Raw genomic sequence first — 24,154 nt, 5'->3', positions numbered from 1 at the left:
CAATTCTTTTTAGGGTTCCGTACCCAAAGGGTACAACAATCAAGCGGCCCTTAGCGACCGCTGCGAAGCTCAAAAATTGTCACATTTTTCATTTGTCTGCCCCTTCCGCACTCATGAAATGTTGATAGAGTTAGACTAAGAAAAGTCTGCAACGATTTTGATAGCACACGCAGTGCAAGTGTTATTTTAAACGTTAAACTTCTATGAAACGATGATCCGTGTAGAGTATACGTGATGGCTTCCATTTTTGCACACTTCAAGTATCTTTTTGCGCAATTGTAAGGCCTGAGTGGACGCCCGAAGCGGAGCGTTCAGCGGGGCGTCGGGTTTACATGTGATTTGAGCAGCGTGCACTAAGACCGCTCCTATACGTTTGCATTTGTTTAACATGCACGCCGCACGCGCCGCCCGCTGCACGCCCAACTCGAGCGTCCACTCAGGCCTTATTAAGCGTCATTGTAAATCTGTGACTGCAACAGCTGCAGCTGCCATCTCAAAGTTACGTAAACGCCAGTTGGCATCCAAATGAAACCTTTATAATAAGAGTATACCTATATAAAGGATTGAAGGCCCTAAATCAATACTTCGCATTATCGCTCATATTGCTCGGATGGGACCATCAATAACCCATAAAGGTCCCGTGACGTCGGACGACTCCGGCCCCGGCGGTGACGTCATTTGTCACTGCTAATCCACTTATGTGGGGGGAGGGGATTGGGGAAAACCGGAGACAAAATAACACGGCTCAAGTGTTTGCAGTGGTTTGCGTTTTGGGACTTGATGATGAAGTATTCTGCGTTAACAGACGTAACAGCCATTAAAAAAAGATTTAAAGTTGGACTGTACTGCTCGAAAATACGATACACAATTTGGACTGTATTGCTCGGAAATACGATACACAATTTGGTGACTTTTGTAGGAATGTTGACTAGTTAAAATATATTTGGTCCAATTTTTGTCAATTATTTTATCGTTAATTTGTTACATATTTCGTTAGAAGGAATAAGAAATAACAACTTATCCCGAACACAATGTGTGTCGTTTTGCGTTCCGTAAGATTTTTAGGTGAAATTGCGCTTATATTGTACAGAAATATGAAAAATAATCAACAAAAATACAAATCGGCTCAATTTTAACTACAGAGCACCGGATGCATTTGATTGCCGGGACTATAAGCAATAACTGCATGATGAAGTTGACAATAGTGTGCTGTTGATTTAAAAACGCGATCGCGTAGGTACCACTGAGTTTCCCTCAGACCGAATAGCTTTAATTGTTTAAACTTTAAACAGTTTAAACTGAAACAAATGAATGCTAAAGAAAAAGCGACAAAGCCCTCCAGTGATAAAAGATCCAAATATTGCAATACAATGCTGCCGCCATGACCCAGTGGCCTAGAGTAGAGCTGCAGGGCGTAAGCTGAAGGTGCTAGCCACTGGAAGGCTTGGTTACTTTTAGGGTTCCGTACCTCAAAAGGAAAAAACGGAACCCTTATAGGATCACTCGTGCGTCTGTTTGTCTGTCTGTCCGTCTGTCACAGCCTATTTTCTCCGAAACTACTGGACTAATTAAGTTGAAATTTAGTACACATATGTAAGTTTGTGACCCAAAGATGGACATGTAACGTAAACATATTAATTTTAAACACGGGGGCCACTTTTGGGGGGTAAATGAGAAAATTAAAAAATAAAGTTTGTCAAACTATATCGTGTTACATATAAAATGAAAGAGCTCTTTATGAGAATCTCAAATATATTTTTTTTATAATTTTAAAGTGAACAGTTTAGAAGTTATTCAAGAAAATAGGCAAAAAATGACCATTCCCCCCCCTTTATCTCCGAAACTACTGGGTCAAAAATTTTGAAAAAAATACACAAAATAGATCTTTACCTATAGATAACCGGAAAACCTATTAGAAATGTGCAGTCAAGTCGGACTCTCGGACTTAATTACTTAGTTTTTGATCCGACCCCTACGGGTTTTTTAAAGACATTAGATACATTGTTTAAATTGTGTAATGTACGGAACCCTTGGAACGCGAGTCCGACTCGCACTTGGCCGGTTTTTTCTTTAGTACAGTCGCCAACAGATATATCGGAGCGGTCAAGGTGCTCACAAATATCTTAACATGGCTTTATTGTCAAGGCTTTATTGTTACACACGCTTTGCGACATGCTACACTAACTGAACGGACTCCTGCGCACGGATCAACAAGTGGACATCTTCGTTGATCATTGGCTAACGTCCAGGTGCCTCGCCTATTGTGAGAGTAAAATAAAAAACCGGCCAAGTGCGAGTCGGACTCGCGCTCCGAGGGTTCCGTACTTTGTAGTATTTGTTGTTATAGCGGCAACAGAAATACAACATCTGTGAAAATTTCAACTGTCTAGCTATCACGGTTCATGAGATACAGCCTGGTGACATACAGTCAGACGGACAGACGGACAGCGGAGTCTTAGTAATAGGGTCCCGTTTTTACCCTTTGGGTACGGAACCCTAATGACCGTATATGACTCAGTAACCGGTAACTGATAATATATTAACAAAATGTGATATAAATATCTAGACATACTCGTACTTTATAACATTTTGCTAATGTAGCAATTAATTAGCATAGTAGCAAGTGTAATTAAAGGGTACACGGAAAGAACATGTCTAGGTCACTTTTATCTCAAAATGTAGAGCTCTTAATGAACTATTATTTATATCTTTTGCTACCACTGTATAATATATGTAACACAACTTTTTTTAGAGTAAAAAAGACCTGGTCACGGAATTACCATACATTTTGACATGGTTCCAAATTTTAAAACCGCGATTACTTAAAATGTTACTTAAGTGACTAGACATGTTCTTTCCGTGTACCCTTCAATTGGTGTAAACCGTTCTTGTTTGTAAATGAATATAAATAGTGAAATAGGCGTCGATCTGTCTAGCATTCTACTCCCAACTGATATGGTGATGATTTCGGTTAAAGTACATTTCAGTATCAGAAAAACACCGCGTTTATCTTTAGCAAGCTCGTCACGTGCCTTCGTCTAAATGGATTTTTATGATTTCTGCCACGTAGCTTATATATTTCAGCCAGATATTGTAATGTATGTATGCTGTGTGCCATCATCTATCATGTGGTTGGAGATTAACTTTCAATCAAAATACTTGTCAAAATGAAAATCCATACTCCATACTAATATTATAAATGCGAAAGTCTGTCTGTCTGTCTTTCTGTCTGTGTGTTCCCTCTTCACGCTTAAACCGCTGAATCGATCTAGATGAAATTTGGCATAGAGATAGTTTGAGTCCCTGAGAAGGACATAGGATAGATTTTATCCCGAAAATCATCCCTTAAGAAAGTAAAAAGCGGGGTGGAATTGAGATAATTAATGAAGTGCCTGCTAATTTGTGTGCATAATATGCTCAAATTGAATGATTGCTATGAGAATTTTTCCAGGCGCGATACTTACTTTAGCTGTTGTTACTAAGTCCACGCAGACGAAGTCGCGGGCAAAAGCTAGTACAGCAATAAAGGGTAATTTAGATTTCCTGATGAACGTCAAAATGGCGAATATTTTTTTGTTTTTTTCTCATTAATGTTGTTTAAAGTGAATTGATAGTAATAGTGAACTAACGTGGAAGTGTGCAGTTATTGTATAGAGTTAGACCAAAACACGCCTAGGCCGGTCCGCATAGTTCAAAATGTATGAGAAATCTACATTAATTCTCACATTAGAGATTTTTTGAGATGTGATTACCTATGTTACAAATAATATATTTTGAAAAAAATCTCCACAAAATATGTCAATTTGTTTTTATAAATCCAAATTATTACTAAAATAGAGAAATAAACCAAAACATCAATCCCCACACTAGAGATTTTCTAATATGCTGTTCTCAGGCATATACTCATTAAGTATTTATATTTTCTTCCAGCTTGGCACAGAAACCTGCCCCCGATAACTTTCTTTATTAATTTTTTTTTTACATAAAAATAACAACTAATGTTTACATAAAAATTACATGTTAATTAAGCTCTTTATATTTAATATATTCTACAAAAAAATCTCTAACGTAAATGAATCCGTTTAATTACTATTAACCATTTTTGTTTTGAATTTTTTTTGTTGCTTATAGAAAATGGACACCCGACTTTTGTTTCACTTTCATAAATCTCTTACTCATGTTAGTGTAATAACAAAAAAAATCTCACGTATATGTAATATTGTATGGAATACAACCATAATTATTACGACGTCCAAGCTATTTAAATTACCCACGCAGGCACTAACTGACGGGTACTGATTCACTGTAGAGATCGTTTGATCGACTTCCATATCTCCGTCTCACTTCAATGTTCGCGGTAGACGATCGGTCCGCTTGAACTGCCGAGAGTTCGCGATGCGGTCGACCGTTAATTCTCCCATGACTAACTTACCCAGTTTCATCGGTACGCGTAACGATTGTTTACGCATGTTTAATTTTGATTGCGCGCTTACTTAACACACCTCAGGCAAAGCTCCGATAAAACGCGCAATGCATACATTGCGGCATATATCTCACGTATGTCAGCTATGAGGCTATGACATAGCAATGACAGACAGTGGCAGTTAGTGCCAAATTAGAATACACACTTTTTTACCCACCATAAAGTTTAGTGCAAAGAGAATTTTAAACTCCTTAGTGAAAACCTCACGGTTTGTGCGAAATTGAGCGTTAAGCTATGCTATGCTAATAAAGATGATGGTGTGATTTACGGAAATTAATAATAGATATAATTTATTTTATTGTATAATACATTCCCGTTTCATTTACACCCAATATTATATCTTTTTCCGTAATCAAATGCGTTTATAATTACTGTAACCGTCTGTGTAGTGTACCATAATATACGCGATGGTTTGTCCTCCGGGCCCAAAATCGATGATCCCCTTTGATTATTTATTTTAAATGAACGTCAAAATCCAGACAGGAAATTTGATTTTGACATTTACGGCTACTGCCGTAGCAGTCGACAGCAATGTCGCGCTTCAATATTGCTGCAGTCGACTGCATTGCTGCAGAAAACGTGAAAAAGGTCATTCAATTCAATGGGTAGTAGGGTTATGAGATGAAATGACGCAATAATGAAACTTTAGTTAATTAACAATATTATATTAAATCATTATTACATACTATTTTACTCGCAAAAAGGTTTACTACCAACATACTTCTTGGTGCCCAAATGAAATAAATAGTACATTTCGATGCTAGTGCGGAAAGTATGTCATTACTTCACGAGTACCGAGATAGGTATCTTGGCAAGACTCGGGACGAGTGAAGAATGACATTTCCGCACGTGTATCGAACGACGTTTTTTAACACAGTTGCGAAAAAATAATAAAAACAACAAGTGAGGAATAAAAACAACAAGTAAGGAATAAAAACTTGGAAACTTAAAACGCCGCTTAGTAAGAAAAAACGCCTCTTTTTTGACAGGCGTTTCGGCAGCTATTCCTTTAAAGTGATATTTTCCAGAATGAACAATAAATGGGCTACATTGTCCATTTTTTTATTTAGTGCAAATCGCCACACTGTAATTGTAACAGGGAAAATTGTCACAAAAAATTACATAACATTAAATTTTTTTGTAAACAACTCATTTTTTTTGTATGGAAAGGTCTAATATTTTTTTCAAAAATGAATTCCTCGTTCCTAAATTATACGAAAATGATATATAAGTTGCCCTAGTTGCTAAGAACAGGAAGAAATATAGCATAGATTGGACTTGGGGAGCCGACCCTTTCACCCCCCTTTTGGGGGGCGTTACGATCTCGTGGCTACCGGGCTGAATCAGTTTTATTTGCCCTAAGGAACAATCAATCGTGCCAAGCGGCATCGCCTGAGACAAAAGTGCATACTCAATGCGCTTACTTACCACTATAATTTAATAATCAAATTAATGGGCCCTGGCGGGAAATTCTCTGAAAACCTTAAGTTAGCTCATTTTACTTAAAGGAGACATGCTTTTATTTTTAAAAAGAAACTAAATTGCATTCAAAGGTTTTTAATTTTTTTTTTTAATTTTGCTTGTCTAAAAATATTCTTGAGTACTAAATATTCGATTTTATGGAAATTTTGTACGACAGACGAGTGTAAGACCTAATGTTTCTTAAAGAAATGTTATCATTAACATTAACTGTATCGACGTGGTATCGACTAGTAGAATAAAATAGGGAGTGTTTATTGTTTGGAATTTTTAGTCGGTTCGATTCCCAGGCGAGACAAGCGAATTTCAAAAAACCTTTGAATGCAGTTTTGTTTATTTTTAAAAATAAAATGAACTAACTTAAGGTTTTAAGGCACTTTCCCTTCAGGGCCCATAAAAAAATTCCACACTGTATATTCAGAGCACGTCTTATTCTCAACTGTTAGACCTTAGACTAATATAACTTGATCCCAAGTTTCCTTACAATTATACGTAATCGAGGGCCAGGTTCATACTGGTTTCATGTCGCGATGCGCTCGCTGACAAATACCAAGCGGTAAGAACTGCTGACATTTGCGTCTTTTCACTCTCACAGCTCCCGCTACTAAAAGCATCGGATGACAGGATCGTTGAAAAGGGACAAACATATCGTTTGACGTTCGTTACTCTTCTCGTGAATTGTCAAAATTTAAAATTCGAAATTAGCTTTATAATTTGTCCGGGCGGCTATTCGAAGTATAACTAAGTGGACGGTCCTTACTAACCAGTAATATTCAGATCAAGCATAATAGATAGTTGTAAGACTTCAAGGGTCTATTTATATCTGACACAGCATCCAGTATTCTAAACGTTTTGTGAATAGATATAAAAATTTGACAGCTATTGTTTTTCATATAAATACAGACACTTAATGCATTGAACTATTGAACCTTAACGCAATGCCATAAGCCATAAGGTATACTTTCCTAATATACCTTGAGGCTAATTCGAACTTTGTTATTAAAAATGACATTTTTTTAATTTGCGTGTGCGTTTCGCTCGTACTAGTTAAAATATGTTTTGGTGCGAGTGAGACGGTCGGGCGAATGATAACAAAATTATATATTATTAACATCTTAAATAAAGTTCGAATTGGCCTCTGTGAATGCCTGGAAATACCGTATACTTTTTAAATTTTTTATGCTGGAAATTGATTTAATTATCGAGAGAAAAATTAATATGTTATTCTTCCATAACTTGTGCAGTTACTGGCAAAAAACTAGAAATGTCCATTAATTGTGCAGAACATTATTTGCTGTTTGTTTCCAAAATCTTGCTGCTATTCTACAAATATAGTAGTGACTCGGGAGATTTTTAAACATGATCGATACAACTACTTCACAACCACCATAGTAAACTTTTCTCTCGGTGTGGGAGTTCCTCGGTCATGAAAAACTTACAAAATAATAATTTGTTTCAATAAATCTATAATTTACATTATTGTCGAGAGATATTCTGACCGTGTAGTCGTATAAGCTTCATAACCCATTCTACGAAAAATATCTTATGTGGGAATTATTGTTTAAGTAGTATAAAAGATTTAAAAAAAAGTTTTATTTCTCAAAAACGGGAACTGATATCAAGTTGTTACTTTACAGACGGGTATTCAATATGATATAGAATTCACCCATGTAGAAAAATTTGAGTGTGCATTTAATGTAACTTAAACTTTATATTGACTCCACTAGCCGGACTTCGCTGTACGCCTGCAGCCTGTGGACGAGGTACACGCAGCGTTCTATGAATGCCATGCGTGTACAGTACAACGACGCGTTCAGGGGTCTTCCGGTTCGAACGCCATCTTGATAGTAGCCTCGTGATTAATTCCTTTGTTTTTTGCTCATGAATATTGTTTAAAGTGTAATATCGACAGCTTTATTATACAATAATCTAATGTGGTAGTGTGCAGTGAATGGAGAATTAATCTCAAAGCGTGTTTAACCACCATTTTGGAGTCAACGGCCGGTAGTCCACGTGCTTCTCGTAAAATCCAGCTATCGGTTTTACGAGACAACTACAACAACCACCGAACAGCGTCGTGCTCTAAGAGCATTTATTTTGTTCCTACCCTTTTACGTGACATTGGCTACGGGCAACACCGCCCTCAAGTCCATCAAGAAAAAGAAAGAAAGAAAGACGCGTTCAGGGTACTGTTGCGGCTGCCGCGATTCTGCAGAGCGTCGGGCATGTTCGCCGACGCGCATGTGGATGGTTTCCACGCGACGCTGCGCAAGCCGTCGTGGCAGGGAGATGGGACAGTGCACTTATTAGGCACTGGACCTGCCAACATCTTAGTTTAGGTACTAACATAGTAATTTAAGGGCCTGTTTCATAATGTCCAAGTAAAGTCCTGAATAAGCTGCTTGCCACTTATCTGACGAATAAAATCATCGTTGGCGTTTTACAATCTCCAAATAAGCTTTATCTGCTGGATAAAGTGCTTTTTTTGTAGGAAATTTTATCTGACAGTTAATTTATTTGTTAATTAGCTATCCAATATTTTACTTGGACATTGTGAAACAGGCCCTAAGTATATTTGTAACTAACAAAATATGGATTGTATTATCGTCCGAATTAAATGATTTTTTTTATTTTTTTTAAAACAAGTGCAACGATTTTGACAGCATACGCAGTGCATGTGTTATTTTAAACGTCAAACTTCTATGAAATTATGACGTATAAATAACACTTGCTCCGCGTGTGCTATCAAAATGGTTCCGGGTCGTACCTAAAAAAGAAAAAAACCGAACCCTTATAGGATCACTCGTGCGTCTGTCTGTCCATCTGTCACAGCCTATATTCTCCGAAACTACTGGACCAATTGAAAATCGGTATACATATGTAAGTTTGTGACCCAAAGATGTTTGACTTTGGAATGAGAAAATTAAAAAATAAAGTTTTTCAAACTATACTGTGTTACATATCAAATGAAAGAGCTTATTGTGAGAATCTCAAATATTTATATAATTTTAGACTAAACAGTTTAAAAATTATTCAAGAAAATAGGCAAAACATTACCATTCCTCCCCCTTTATCTCCGAAACTACTGGGTCTAAAATTAAAAAAAAAATACACATAATAGCTCCTTACCTATTTGACAGGAAAACCTATTAGAAATATGCAGTCAAGCGTGAGTCCTACTTAATTACTTACGGGTTTTTTAAAGAAATTTTACTCACGTTTCACTCTGTACGGACCCCTTGGAACGCGAGGCCGACTCGCACTTGGCCGGTTTTTACTAGCTTTTATTTAACTTGCAATGTACCTATGTAAGTATATATGTAATATGTATTTAACATGTTTGTAAGGGTCAAATCTTGCAAGTTAAATTTGACCCACTTCCCGGTTTCCGCTGAAGCTGAAAATTTGCATACATATGTAAGTCGGGTGACAATGCAATATTATGGTACCATCGAGCTGATCTGATGATGGAGACAGGAGGTGGCCATAGGAACTCTGTGATAAAACAACTCAACCTAATTGTGTTTGGGGTATTTAGAATTGTCTCGATGAGTATTAGTTGCCTGTGGAAAGAAAAGTACAGTCAGCGATAAAAGCTTGTACCAAAAATGAAATTTTTGCCAAAAACTTATTTTACAGTACATATGGTGCTACTTTCTAGCACTAGTGCGTAAAAGAGCACTTTTCGTGCATCTTTCGAAAGTGTAAAGAGCCATATGTACTGTAAAACGATGTACGATACACGTGCGAATAGGTAATTCGCAACTCGTGTCGATTTAAAACACTCCCTGCGGTCGTGTTTTAATTTATCGCCACTCGTTTCGATTTCCTCTTTTCCGCACTTGAATCGTAAATAACTATTAATCATCACCCGGCATTTCGTCGTGGCTATTTGTAAAGACCGGCTATCGAGTTACTAAAAGCAACTACTGAATAACGTCATTTGGTGGAAGCTACCCCGGCTAGAAGTGGCAACACATTAGCAGACAAAAATTTAGTTTTAAGAAGTTTGATCCCTTTACACAAACAAGACGAATAAACAAGATTGGGAACAAAATAAAATTTTTTATTAAATATTTTGATTTGTGTTTTTTAAGTAGTCACACTACTATATATAAATTATAAACTGTAATAGATGTCATATATTAAAGAAAAAGTGACGAAGCCCTCTAGTGGTGAAGTTACAACGAGGCTCTCCACTGTTTGCTCCCAACGTGTACTTGGTTTCTTCGGTCATCTGAGCAGGACAGGGCCAGATAGCCTGGAAAAGCTCATAATTACTGGCCGCATGGCAAGGAAGCGTAGAGATGGACGTATGGCCACGCGTTGGGCGGACAGAATAACATCAGTGACAAACGCCACACTGCAGGCTAGCATGCACTGGGCCGAAGACAGAGCGGCCTGGAGAGTGTCCACACTCGTCACGTCCTCACGTCCCTCAGCCATGAGGTTACGACAAGAAAGGAATTTTGGTATTAATTAATATCGATTTCCGCAAAGTAAAGCCTGATTAATAATATGTCATGTAAAAATTATCACGCAAGGTAATGTTGTTGCTATAATAAATAATGTTTTGAATCTTTCAAACTTGTGCGCCTGAAACATCATCATCATCATCACCCTCGCGCTTTCCCGGATTTTTGCCATGGTTTATAAGCCTCCCTATTCGCAAGAATTTCCGTAGGCACAAGTTTTCACGAAAGCGACTGCCATCTGACCTTCCAATACAGGGAAACCGCCTTATTCGGATTAATCCTGTTCCCTCACGATGTTTTCCACCGCCGAAAAGCGACTGGTAAATATCAAATGATATATCGTACACTTCCGAAACTCATCGTCCCGAGCAGGAGTTTGAACGCGTAATATCCGCCAAGTTGCACGCTCATACCGCTAGGCTACCAGCGTTCATTATAATGGCTGAAACATTGAAGAATTTTAATCAAAATCATGGAAAGCAAAGTGAAGCTATGTCATGAGCCATGAGAGCGGAATAGGGGCCCAGATGTAATTTCCGGGTAGACGGGAAGATCATTGGAAGAATTCAGAGCTATTAGGTATAATAGACAATTGATTTACACAATTATTTTGGTTCTATTATACCGTTGTTAAATACTTAGATATTTTAACAAACAATACTTTTACTTCAATTTATTACAACTGTTGCAACATCTGGTTCTAAATCAGGCACAAATTGCGGTAAAATTTTTAAGTAACATTATGCAGCCGTGCGATGGCGAAGTCATTATACGTATTAAAAATTAAAGATATCTAATATTGTTACGGTTTTAACAGCCCCTGGCACTGACTAAAATAACACTTGGTTTCACATTAAAGTTCAAAAATACAAATATACTTTATTCGTGTAGGCGTAGCAACAAATAATATGTACATATGTATTATCTTAAGTTAATTATCAGAGAAATTACGAGCTCAGACACAATGGCACGCACCGTGACACGCGCTCAGACACAATGGCACACAATGGCCGACCGCTACCATAAAAGAAACAATGGCTAATGTTTAAGAGATTAGGGTCTTAGGTGTAAAAATCATTTGAGAAGATTTAATACTATAAGAAATTAGTTAAAACCGTGGTTAAAACACAATTCAGTTATTCAAGAAAATAGGCAAAAAATGACCATTCCCCCCCCTTTATCTCCGAAACTACTAGGTCTAAAATTTTGAAAAAAATAAACGAAATAGATAACAACCTATAGATTACAGGAAAACCTATTAGAAATCGCAGTCAAGCGTGAGTCGGACTTAATTACTTAGTTTTTGATCCGACCCCTACGGGTTTTTTAAAGACATTTCACTCACGTTTCACATACAAAATACATTGTTTAAATTGTGTAATATACGGAACCCTTGGAACGCGAGTCCGACTCGCACTTGGCCGGTTTTTTTTAGTATTTGTTGTTATAGCGGCAACAGAAATACATACATCATCTGTGAAAATTTCAACTGTCTAGCTATCACGGTTCATGAGATACAGCCTGGTGACAGACAGACAGACGGACAGACGGACAGCGGAGTCTTAGTAATAGGGTCCCGTTTTTACCCTTTGGGTACGGAACCCTAAAAATAGTTTGCTTAAAACACGTCTAATCGAGTAGCAACACACACCGTTATTTATGCTGTGATTTATTGGCAGATTTCAATTACTGATATTTTACTAAATTCCCCCGAAATAAGTGTTTCATCGGCTCGTATATCTTTACTAGGCGGTTATCACACTGGACGCGATTCTTGGAACACGGCGCGTTTATCACGTTTATGCCATGTTTATCCGTGATTCCGTGTACTCTTAATGCAGCGTGTCCTACTTGGGTGATTTCGTTGCGAACGCAAACGCTGTGGACCCGCCAGGATTGCCATAAAACACTAACCTAACCCATCTATAGGATACCCTTATGAAAATCCTGAAGTGAACGCTCCAGGGAATAAGGGCTCTTAAAAGGAAAGGGAATGACGACCGCTTTCCAGACAAACGTAGTTGGCGTAGTCCCCCATTTTCCTTCCTTGATATTAACATTATATGTAAATAATATTGTTATGCAATTTATAGCTCTATCGCTTCGTTTCATTTTAATTTTAATAATAAGAGTCATCATCATCATCATCATGTCAGCCGATAGACGTCCACTGCTGGACATAGGCCTCCCCCAAGGCTCGCCACAATAATAAGAGTAAGGAGCGAAAAATTAATTAAATATATTATTTTAATACCTACTCATATAATAATTAAAATTCCAAAAAAGTCAGTAAGGGGCATATATTGATTGACATACATCAAAATGTTTTTTATTTATTTATATAAGGATCACCAACGGATAATACATCTACACAAATACATTAGAACAAGGATAATTAACATTACAGATGTTTATCCACTTATAGGTGACCACAGCTCACACATGTATATTTCATAAGACATTATATAAACAACTAATATAACTTATTGAGAATAAATTAACTTAAAAATTACATACATACACATACATATAATCACGCCTATTTCCCGGAGGGGTAGGCAGAGACCACGGATTTCCACTTGCTACGATCCTGACATATCTCTTTCGCTTCCTTCACTTTCATAACATTCCTCATACACGCTCGCCGGTTTAGGGTGCTCTTGACCTGGCCTTTCTTCAGGATTTCCCCGATCTGATAAGAGAAAGTCCGCCGAGGTCTGCCCCTTCCAACTCCCATTTCTACCTCTCCCTTATACGCTCTCTTTGTTAGCCTTCTTTCACTCATTCTTTCCACGTGTCCAAACCATCTCAACATACCTTTCCAATTTTTGTCACTACATCTTCGCTCAGTCCACACTTTTCCCTTATCACACTGTTCCTAATTCTATCTTGTAATCTCACACCACACACACTTCTCAACGCTCTCATTTCCACTGCATTCACTTGGCTCTGATGCCTCTTCTGCCATACCCAACTTTCGCTACCATACATAAGTACTACTAAAAATTACACTATACTACAAAAAATACTTAAAAATTAGATTTACTTATAATGTTAATATCTAGAGGAAAACGTTGACTTGATGTAGCAGTTGGCATGAAAGCTTAGCGTGGCCCGGGCCCGACTAATTATTTATATTTAGAAGAAGGGTAAAGTAATAAATAACGTAATCAAAAGGCGATGCGCTAGAGACGCTAAGTCGACTATCAGACCGTGGGTATTCACAACGATACGCGAGTGTGGGCGGATTATTTGTGGTATTTTCTATAAAAAGGGACCTTATTGTCGATGGCACTTACGCCATTATAAACGATGCTCCGATATAAATACAATGCCGCGCGACGCTGTGCGGCGTAAGCGCCATCGACAATAAGGTCCCTTTACCTTTCGGGACCGAACGCGTTGGAGGGTCTGCCATCTTGTGGCCTGCCGGAAACATAAACATGTACATTGCCAAAGCAAGTACTGCCATCTACTGTTCGTACGTTTTCTTGTGCATAGTGGGATAAGGTAAGTGGGCAAGTAATAAGACTGAACGTCGAATGGCGGTAAATTAAAACTGTTTTCATGCATGTCACGCAACCGTAGTTTCTATAATTCAAATACAAACTGTACTCATTATCATTTGTCACCATGCCTGTCATGTTTTATCAAATATGTAAGTGCGAAAGCATGGAGACTATATAAAGGAGCCAAATCTCTATGTATGAAAAGTGTCCATCAAAAAACAGTAATTAGGCGGCGCCACCGAAATACTACCAAAAACAAACTACGTAATTTGGTCGGGTTATTTGTTGCCTTATATGTTTCATGTTATACTCATGTCCCAGAGCCTAACTTGCGCCACCGGAGAGATTAGGAACTATTATTTAAAGCTGAAAGCGGTCACTTTTGCAACAATTCTGCCATAAGATATTGGCATCCTTTCTATACCATCCATATGCGAAAGTGATGCATGGAATGACAGGTGATAAAAATGCGACCATGATATCGCTACTGGAGTCTAATATATTATTCGTATCGATGCCAAATGCGAAATTATGTAACAATGGCTTGCAATCAACAATTTATTTCGAATCCGAATAAAAAATAATGTAGACTTAATGTATATTGATGTAATATTTATGCTATGATAACATTTTCACAGATAAGACATTAATTGTGACGTTTTCAATCAAAAGGTACCACATTGTCGCTTACCATAAGGATGAAAACTGCTTGTATACGAAATGAACCGTGATAGCTAGACAGTTGAAACTTTCACAGATGATGTATTTCTGTTGCCGCTATAACAACAAATACTAAAAAGTACGGAACCCTCGGTGCGCGAGTCCGACTCATTATACGAAAAACCTGTCAGAGCTTCCTTATGGCACGCGACAATGTGGTACCTTTTGCTTGAAAACGACACAATTAGTTCTAACAAAACAGTTTTTATTTATGTTGTGGTTTTTTAACGCATCATAGAGGGTTTATTTATTTATTTATTTAAAAATTTAAATCAGGCAACAAGGCGAGGCCCATATTACAAATACCTTACAGACTAACATATATATGCATTTTATAAACTAAAAACCGGCCAAGTTCGAGTCGGACTCGCGCACCGAGGGTTCCGTACTTTTTTAGTATTTGTTGTTATAGCGGCAACAGAAATACATCATCTGTGAAAATTTCCACTGTCTAGCTATCACGGTTCATGAGATACAGCCTGGTGACAGACGGACAGCGGAGTTTTAGTAATAGGGTCCCGTTTTTACCCTTTGGGTACGGAACCCTAAAAACTAAACACTATTTAGGCGACAATACGGCGACGGCGTGGCTCCGTTGAATCGTCTGGTTTGCCCCGGAACCTCCGACCTCCGAAACACCCTATATTATTTATTCAACCATAACATGCCCTTATCATAATATGCCCTTTTTACGGTTTTAGGGTTAGGGTAAAAACGGGACCCTATTACTGAGACTTCGATGTTCGTCTGTCTGTCTGTCACCAGGCTGTATCTCATAAACTGTGATAGCTAGACAGTTGAAATATTCGCAGATGATGTTTTTCTGTTGCCACTATAACAACAAATACTAAAAAGTACGGAACCCTCGGTGAGCGAGTCCGACTCGGTTTTGTATTAATAGTTGCCGATTTACATAGTACAAAATGTCCAAATATGTGACTGGTTTGCTAAATGTGACCAGTTGTGACAATGGTCGCGTACTGTGCGGTTTAAGAGGAATTTCCTCCCGCGGACGCTTCAGCTGTGGAATGAGCTCCCTGCCGAGGTTTTCCCGAGGGGCTACAGTATGGGGTTCTTCAAAAAAGGAGTGTACAGGTTTTTAAAGGGTCGGCAACGCGCGTGTAATATCTCTGGTGTTGCAGGCGTCCATAGGCTACGGTAACTGCTCACCATCAGGTGGGCCGTATGCTTGAATGCCACCGACGTGGTATTAAAAAAAGGAGGGGGGAGGGATCTAAAAATCTTCAAATTCGTGTGACGTAATTTATAGATGACCTCAATGACTCGCCAAGCCCTAGGAACGTGCCCCGACCGAACCGTTGCCCCCGGTTATAAAAAACCAGCGGAGCGAGAGAAAGGAATTATCTCGCTGATATCTTAGTAGAGGGTTCTTTGCTCCAAATGCCACGATCTTTTTCAAAACAAAGGACAAATTCTGTTGTATTTACCGAAAGAAAACAACACAATACAAATTCTTTCTAGCCCCCGCCCGCCATTTTCACCCGCATAGGATTACGATAATCATGATTTATGATTGACCAAAATTATCTTTTGTCTTTCCCCGGGCCTCAAATTGTCTTTGGTCAAATTTTATTTCAAAAAGTTCATTCCAAAAGCACTGAGTTCGAGAGTCGGACCAAAGTGTGCACAAACTTTGCAGTGACAGTGTGGAACTGCCACTATAAGTATCTAATATCTTTTTTTTATATCGCGTCGGTGGTAAACAAGCATACGGCCCGCCTGATGGTAAGCAGTCACCGTTGGACGCCTGCAACACCAGAGATATTACATGCGCGTTGCCGACCCTTTAAAAACCTGTACACCCCGAAACTACTGTATCTACGAAAATATAAACTTTGTAGTGGCACTCCACACTTTGACACTGAAAAGTATATTAACTCGCACGTACTAAAGATAATTAAATTACTGTGACTTCATGATGTGTCTGTCCAGCGTGCCCGCAAGCCTGAGCGGGACCTCTGTGATGCGACACAGGGCGATAAATGTCGCTACCTTCTGGTACAGAATAGGTAATAGTATTATCATACAGAACGGCCACGCACCGCCCCGCCCCGATTCAAATTACCTCGCCCCGCGACAGCAGATTGACGGCTGTTTGCCGGCCGCTTAGTACTATTTATATGCAACTTACACTATGACGCATGACGCGTGTACAGACGTGCCATTCACACATAGATACGCAAGTGATTCTCGATGTATAGCGTGTCCGCATAGTCTGGAACCATCGACACGAGAAGAGAGAGATTAAATTACTACACTTTCAGATCTGCAAGTTCCAGAAACTTTCCAGAAACTGTAAATTTCTAGGAAATAACATTTCACAGGAAACAAGGGAAACAATAATTATGGAAATGAAAAATTTCGATTATCATACAAAAACATAAGTTTCTATGTTTTCTCTATGTGGAAACGTCTCGATTTTATTCGCATCCCGACGGCAAATCAGTTCACGTTATTTCAGTCGCATGAAATGTAAAAAAACAAACAAACATATCATCACTCAAAACAACCATTATGTCACTCCTAAGAAAAATAAATGTAATGTTGATTTAATTTTCATTCACGATTTTTTGCCTCTTTTAATGAATATGTGTTGCGTGCTGATGAAAACTTATTCCAACTTGTACTGTTAAGGAATATACTTTACAGTACATATGGTGCTACTTTCTCGCACTAGTGCGTAAAAGAGCACTTTTCGTGCATATGCCGAAAGTTTTGGCCATATGTACTGTAAAACGTTGTACGATACACGTGCGAATAGGTAATTCGCAACTCGTGTCGATTTAAAACACTCCCTGCGGTCGTGTTTTAATTTATCGCCACTCGTTACGAGTCTCCTCTTTTACGCACTTGTATAGTAAATAACTATTCCCACCCACCTAAAGAGGCCCACTGACTATCAGTCCGCCAAACGATATCGGCCTGTCAGTGTTCGGAACTGTCAAATTTTTGTTCTAACTGACAGGCCGATATAGTCCGGCGGAGTGATAGTCAGTGGACCCCTTGGTGTCAGCAAACTGTCATTGTCACCATAAAAGCTAGCTAGAACACATTGCGTTGACATGTCGCAATTTTCGATCTTAACGCACTGGCGCACTGCTAATCTCTAACAACATTTCAAAGAAATGGGCAGGAAACTAAATTCCTTGACTTTTTTTAATACTACGTCGGTGGCAAACAAGCATACGGCCCGCCTGATGGTAAGCAGTCTCCGTAGCCTATGGACGCTTGCATCACCAGAGATATAACATGCGCGCTGTCGAACCTAACACTCCGCACCCTCGTTGAGCTCTGGCAACCTTACTCACCGGCAGGAACACGACACTATGAGTAGAGTCTAGTGTTATTTGGCTGCGGTTTTCTGTAAGGCGGAGGTTCTTCCCCAGTTGGACTCCGCTGTGCTGTGCTCTACCACTACCTCTCTCTTGGACGTAGTTTAAGGACATACCTGGGTCCGACTATACTTTAGAATCCCTCGCTACGTTCAAAATCTCACTTGAAATTCAAAATCAGTACTAGCAGCAATAACTTCTTTCGGTGACGTTCACATGACAACTGCAGCTTCTTCACTGTTGCGGCGATTTTGTTGAGGTATTAACTACTTTATCTTTACTATGACATCTTTTTAAGTGTACAAATAAAAATTCATCAAACGATATATTGGTAGGAGCGTACGAACTGGAATTTCATATTGGGATACCCTCCTCCAATTGAGGGATTTCAAATCTTTTCGAGGAAGAGGTGTAGGGTTAGAGCCGGCGTAGCTTTTTGACGTTCATAAGCGCATTGTAATATGCCTACTTAAATAATAATAATAATAATAAATAAGGAAGGCGGTGATCTTGGACACGGCGCGGATAGTCCGCCGGTTCCTCTCTCTGCGGCCCTGACCACCGGCAGCTTGGGCCCTGCCTCGCTGCTGGCGGCACCCTAGGTTAGGTTTTTTATAATGTGTTTATATGTATTTTGTATTGTTTTGTAAGTGTTTTATATTGTACTTTTATACACATATTATAAAAATCCTAACTTAAGAAAAAAGATTAATAAAGAGAAATAATAATAAATAATAAAATTCTTTATTTCAGGCCAGATTGCCCATAGATTGTTAGTTATATACAGACTTATAATATTAGAGTTAGCACATCTTAACCTAGGTATTACAGTTTTTTTACTTATTTGGGGTCCCGGTAAACAGGACGATGAGCCGACGCCCAGTGGCTAAAAAACGGACAATCCCACCTCTCGGCTATATCTACCAGCAAGCTGTTGGTGCTACCCCGCAGGCGATACATTTGAGAGGAGATTCTTTTTCTCATTATGGCATGAAAATCGTCCATTCGTGCTTCCGCAAACATGCCTGATGCACTGCAAAAGCGTGGTAGCCCCAACAGCATCCTGAAGCCGTTATTGAACTGGACACGCAGAGCACTGTAAGCACGCTTCGTATAATTTACTATCTTTATACCTATTTGAATCCAAACCACAGAATATATAATAGTACTAGATACAGAAGATTCACTTCCTAACAAAATGCGACTAATACGCGCAAGGCGGCGCAAGCGCGTGCACGCGTCCGTTCCATATATGTGCGGCAATTACTATGGCAAAACCTCAAAATTGAGGCGGCCGCAGGTACTTGTAGCGACGCGACGAAAACACGCCTGCCCAAACTACTTTGGAAGTCTCGCGCCTAAACCACTCGCCTACCACAATCTGCGTCATCTCACGATGTATCAAACTGAAAAGTATTAAATCACCGAGGCCTACGCCAGGTGGCATACTATTTCCATAGCAAATTTTAAATAGAACATTACATTATTCCCACAATATTTTACTATCCAACGGATGCCACAAATTTACAAATATACACGTGCAGCTAACATAACGCTCACAATAGATATTGTTCGTCGTTCAACCGCGAATGGAGTTGGTAAATTATATCCGTCCATAGTGCGTAGAAAAGTTCCGATAACATTAGGCTGGGCGCGACAAGGTTCTATCTGATTGAGTTTGGCTCGTGTTTTGGAACTTTGCGCCGTTGATAGATTTAGTTTGTATAGTGTCATGGATGTTAAAGTCATGTTATAGTGCTTGTCATTCATTATAGATAATCTTACAAAAGTCGACCTAATCAATATTGATTGCGTTTTGGATACTAAAATATGTCATTTAAAATAGATGGACAAACATTCAAATATATATGTATAAGTTAACGTAAAAAAGATACGGTCGGTTATGTCGCAAGAAACGTATATTTCGACACTCTCAAGGGAATCAAAATTTATAGGGTACTTCCCGTTGACCTAGAACAATGAAAGGCAAGTAATATCATCGTAAATCAACTACAACTACAGGGAAAAATCGGAAAAATACAAAATTTGTAAAAAATAAGTTAAATTTGTACGGAACCCTCGGCGGGCGAGTCCTACTCGCACTTATCTGGTTTTTTAGACATTTACCCGCATAAAAAAATTATTTAAAGTTATCCTCCTCTTAAAATATGATGCATTGACATTCAATCATATAAATAGGTACAGGGCGATCAATCCAATCCAAATGGGTCAGTAGGGAGAAGTCAGAAACTATGAAAGATAAAAAAATCTGGTTGTTGTAACGAGAATTCGGTAGACCCTACAATATTTATCGTAGTATATGTAACAACTCTACAGATAGCAAACTCAACTATTAACTAATATATTAACAAGAAATAAAACTATGAAAACGGATTATATCGCGTATATTGAATTTATAATACATCCCGACGTTTCGAACTCTTTACAGCGTTCGTGGTCAACGGGTGACTGAGGAAAAATTACAAAATGCAAAAATACCCACATACTAAAATAATGAACAATCATAGACTACAAACTTTAAGGCTGGTTGTACATGCAAAATCGGTTCATAAGGCTAGTTATACACTATAATTATTTTTCAAGTAAAGATATATATATATACGCGATAAAAAATAATCCGTTTTCATAGTTTTATTTCATGAGTAACTATCGCGGTAACCGAAGACAATATTAATATATTAACAAATTGAACATTGCCCGTTACAAACGAATTGTAATCGCTTCAAATCAAATGGTTGGCTAAACAGAAAAAAATGTTAGGAGAACGCAAAATTTGTTACAAGAACAAATTCCCATTTACTATACATTCTGGTAGTATTGTAAAAAATATTTTTTTCCGTGATCTGTTCTTAGGAATGCTTCGATTTTAGGTTTAATAATAATGGCATTTTAAAAAATAATGGTCAAATTTCATAGCAAAATTTGGTTTATACTTTCAGGATCAATTATACAAACAAACACTACACGCGATTATAAAGAATATTGACCAGGTTCGATTCCCGGTTATGTATGAGAGTTAAAAAAAAGTTTGAATGTCATTATTATACTTTTCCATACTGACCCACTTCGATTGATCGCCCTGTATATATGATTGAATGTCAATGCATCATATTTTAAGAGGAGGATAACGCAAAATGGATTTTTTAAGCGGGTAAATGTCTAAAAAACCGGATAAGTGCGAGTCGGACTCGCCCATCGAGGGTTCCGTACAAATTTAACTTATTTTTTACAAATTTTGTATTTTTCCGATTTTTCCCTGTACTTGTAGTTGACTTACGACGATATTACTTGCCTTTCATTGTTCTAGGTCAACGGGAAGTACCCTATACATTTTGATTCCCTTGAGAGTGTCGAAATATACGTTTCTGGCGGCATAATTTAATAAACGAGCGTATCTTTTTTTACGTTAACTCTCTAAGTTAGATTTTTTCACAGCATCAAGGGACCGTAGACCCAAGTATAAGGTTATAATTTCAACTCTATACCTACACGCGTTCTCGAGATAAAGGGTCTTGACAGACAGACGGACGGACGGACGCGGACGGACAACAAAGTGACCCTATAAGGGTTCCGTTTTTTTCCTTTTGAGGTACGGAACCCTAAAAAGTGACCAAGCCCTCGTTGCCGCGTATATAACCTAGAGTTCCAGGGCGATATCGGCGTATGCGGAAGAAGCCGGTTTGAATCTGGTCACTGTAGGGCTTGGTCACTTTTTTAGGGTTCCGTACCCAAAGGGTAAAAACGGGACCCTATTACTAAGACTCCGTCCGTCCGTCTGTCCATCTGTCACCAGGATGTATCTCATGAACCGTGATAGACAGCTGAAATTTTCACAGATGATGTATTCAATTCTGTTGCCGCTATAACAACAAATACTAAAAACGGAATAAAATAAATATTTAAGTGGGGCTCCAATACAACAAACGTGATTTTTTTGCCGTTTTCCGTAGGGTTCCGTACCCCTTCGTGTGCGAGTCCGATTCGCACTAGGCCGGTTTTTTCGTCAAAAAAATATCAAAACCATATAAGTAGTTATATCTGAATCGGGCTGACGGCGTAACAATAAATATAACGTTGGCATAATCTCTGGCGTTATCTCAGTGTAAACCGCAGTGTGCCATAATTGTTTCATTTAAGGGAAACGGTTAAACTCGGTACATGCGTTTATGTTATTACATAATCTGTTTTATATGTTTGTTATTTTTATGAGCTTTTATTGCTAGTAAGTATGTTTGAATTTAATCTTGGAAGATAAATTACTTCCTGACGTTTTATTGGGCTCATATTTTATGTTACAACAACACATTATTTTAATGCTTCATCAACACATGCTTCAATAAACTGAAATAAATGTCATATACGAAGGAAAAAATGACCAAAGCCTCCAGTGTCCAGGACCGGACTCCAGTGCTCAGAGTTATTGTTCGGATTTTAGGCTGCGCTTCCAGCAAAGCTATGAGAGGATGCGTCGCGAGGGATGTGTTTGTCATAAACCAATAGAAACACTTCATTAACCTATCGTCGCTCAGCTCAGTTCTAGTGGAAACAGCTCACCGGCGGGAGGTATTTGTACATACAAAACAAGTGAAGATTGTGACCGAGGAATGTGTTGCGAGGAATGTGTTGCGAGGCATGTGTTGTGAGGAACGGATGCGAGCGAAAAAGATTAAAAAGCTTGGCTCCCGCCTCACCGCGAGATATAATTCAACAACAAATAAATCAAGAGATGATAAGAAGGATTTATTAATTTTATCATGTAGAGTAAGTAAAGATATTAATAGCCACCAAATGGATGCCAGAAGAGGGCCGCGGACCCGGCAGGCCCAGACGGAGATGGTGGGACGACCTAGACACCTTTCTCAACAACTGGCCGGAGGAGGCACTATATCGGGAGTCGTGGAAGACAAGGGGAGAGGCCTTTGCCCAGCAGTCGGACACCATAATAGGCTAGTAAAAATAAAAAATAAGAGCGTAACTACGTTTGTATGGAGAACCGAGCATGCCGGGGACTCAATATGTTATTGATATGAAATTTATACCAAACTAACCTACCAAACTGGACTACGAGTACAGTCAAGGGCATAAATATATTTACAGTCCCAAAGTTTCAAAAATATGTGCCCGCTCTTACACCTTAGACAATAAAGTCACCCGTGAACATGATGCATACGTAACTGCGTCGAAATATCGGGAGCTCACCAATAATACAAAAGGTAATCAATATCCCGTATATCCCGGTCAATAATTATAAGTCTAGTGAAACTAACCGTGAATCATTCAAAACTCTAATAAAGTCGTGTTCACATATTCTTGAGCCATTTGTCTGGATCGATATTTTTGCCTTCGACGTACGTATGCTAATTGTGTTGATGTTGTCCGAGCGACACCACACATGGCCGCTTTCATGCGTGTTTCACACTGAACACGCTGCATCGGCACAGAATAAGTAATAGTATTATCATACAGAACGGCCATGCACCGCCCCGCCCCGACTCGAATTACCTCGCCCCGCGACAGAAATCTGGCGGACTTCTGGCGTACTCTCAGTACTATTTTTAAGCAACTTACTCACACTATGACGCATGACGCGTGTACAGACAACAAAAAAAAATATTTATGTTACACGAAAAACTGCTTTGATTTCGAACTGTGATGGATAAGTGCATAGATTTTTATTATTACATTATAATTAATTAGTGTAAGGCTAAGGTGACTGCAGCACGTTTGATAGCACAGTGTGAAAGAGAAAAAAACATTACTTAGGATTTTTTTTATACCACGTCGGTGGCAAACAAGCCTACGGCCCGCCTGATGTTAAGCAGTCTGCGTAGCCTATGTACGCCTGCAACTCCAGAGGAGCTACGTGCGCATCGCCGACCCTAACACTCCTCTCCCTCGTTGAGCTCTGGCAACCTTACTCACCGGCAGGAACACAACACTATGAGTAGGTTCTAGTGTTATTTGGCTGCGGTTTTCTGTAAGGTGGAGGTACTTCCCCAGTTGGGCTCTGCTCTAGATCCGGAATAACATCCGCTGTGCTGTGCCCTACCACACAAAGCGAGATGACATTCACAGTGCCCATACCTCTCTTTTGGACGTAAAATATTTGTAAAA

General features: G+C 38.8%; 2 long non-coding RNA genes across 2 annotated transcripts in view; one reads left to right on the top strand and one right to left on the bottom strand.

Annotated features, from left to right (window-relative positions):
- The window catches only part of LOC134754588 (uncharacterized), a 30,334-nt gene extending 6,181 nt beyond the window's left edge, over positions 1–24,153 (bottom strand). Inside the window, exons 1-2 of the long non-coding RNA XR_010128939.1 lie at positions 23,927–24,153; positions 17,839–17,958 (exon numbers count right to left, since the gene is read on the bottom strand). This is a non-coding gene — a long non-coding RNA (uncharacterized LOC134754588). The remainder of the gene's footprint in view (positions 1–17,838; positions 17,959–23,926) is intronic.
- LOC134754591 (uncharacterized) overlaps positions 1–24,154 on the top strand; it is a 65,244-nt gene that overhangs the window by 6,984 nt on the left and 34,106 nt on the right. The window lies entirely within an intron of this gene.

The sequence above is a fragment of the Cydia strobilella genome, chromosome Z (genome assembly GCF_947568885.1).
Source record: "Cydia strobilella chromosome Z, ilCydStro3.1, whole genome shotgun sequence".
NCBI classification, from domain to species: domain Eukaryota; kingdom Metazoa; phylum Arthropoda; class Insecta; order Lepidoptera; family Tortricidae; genus Cydia; species Cydia strobilella.
This window is presented reverse-complemented; position numbering and strand designations above follow the sequence as displayed.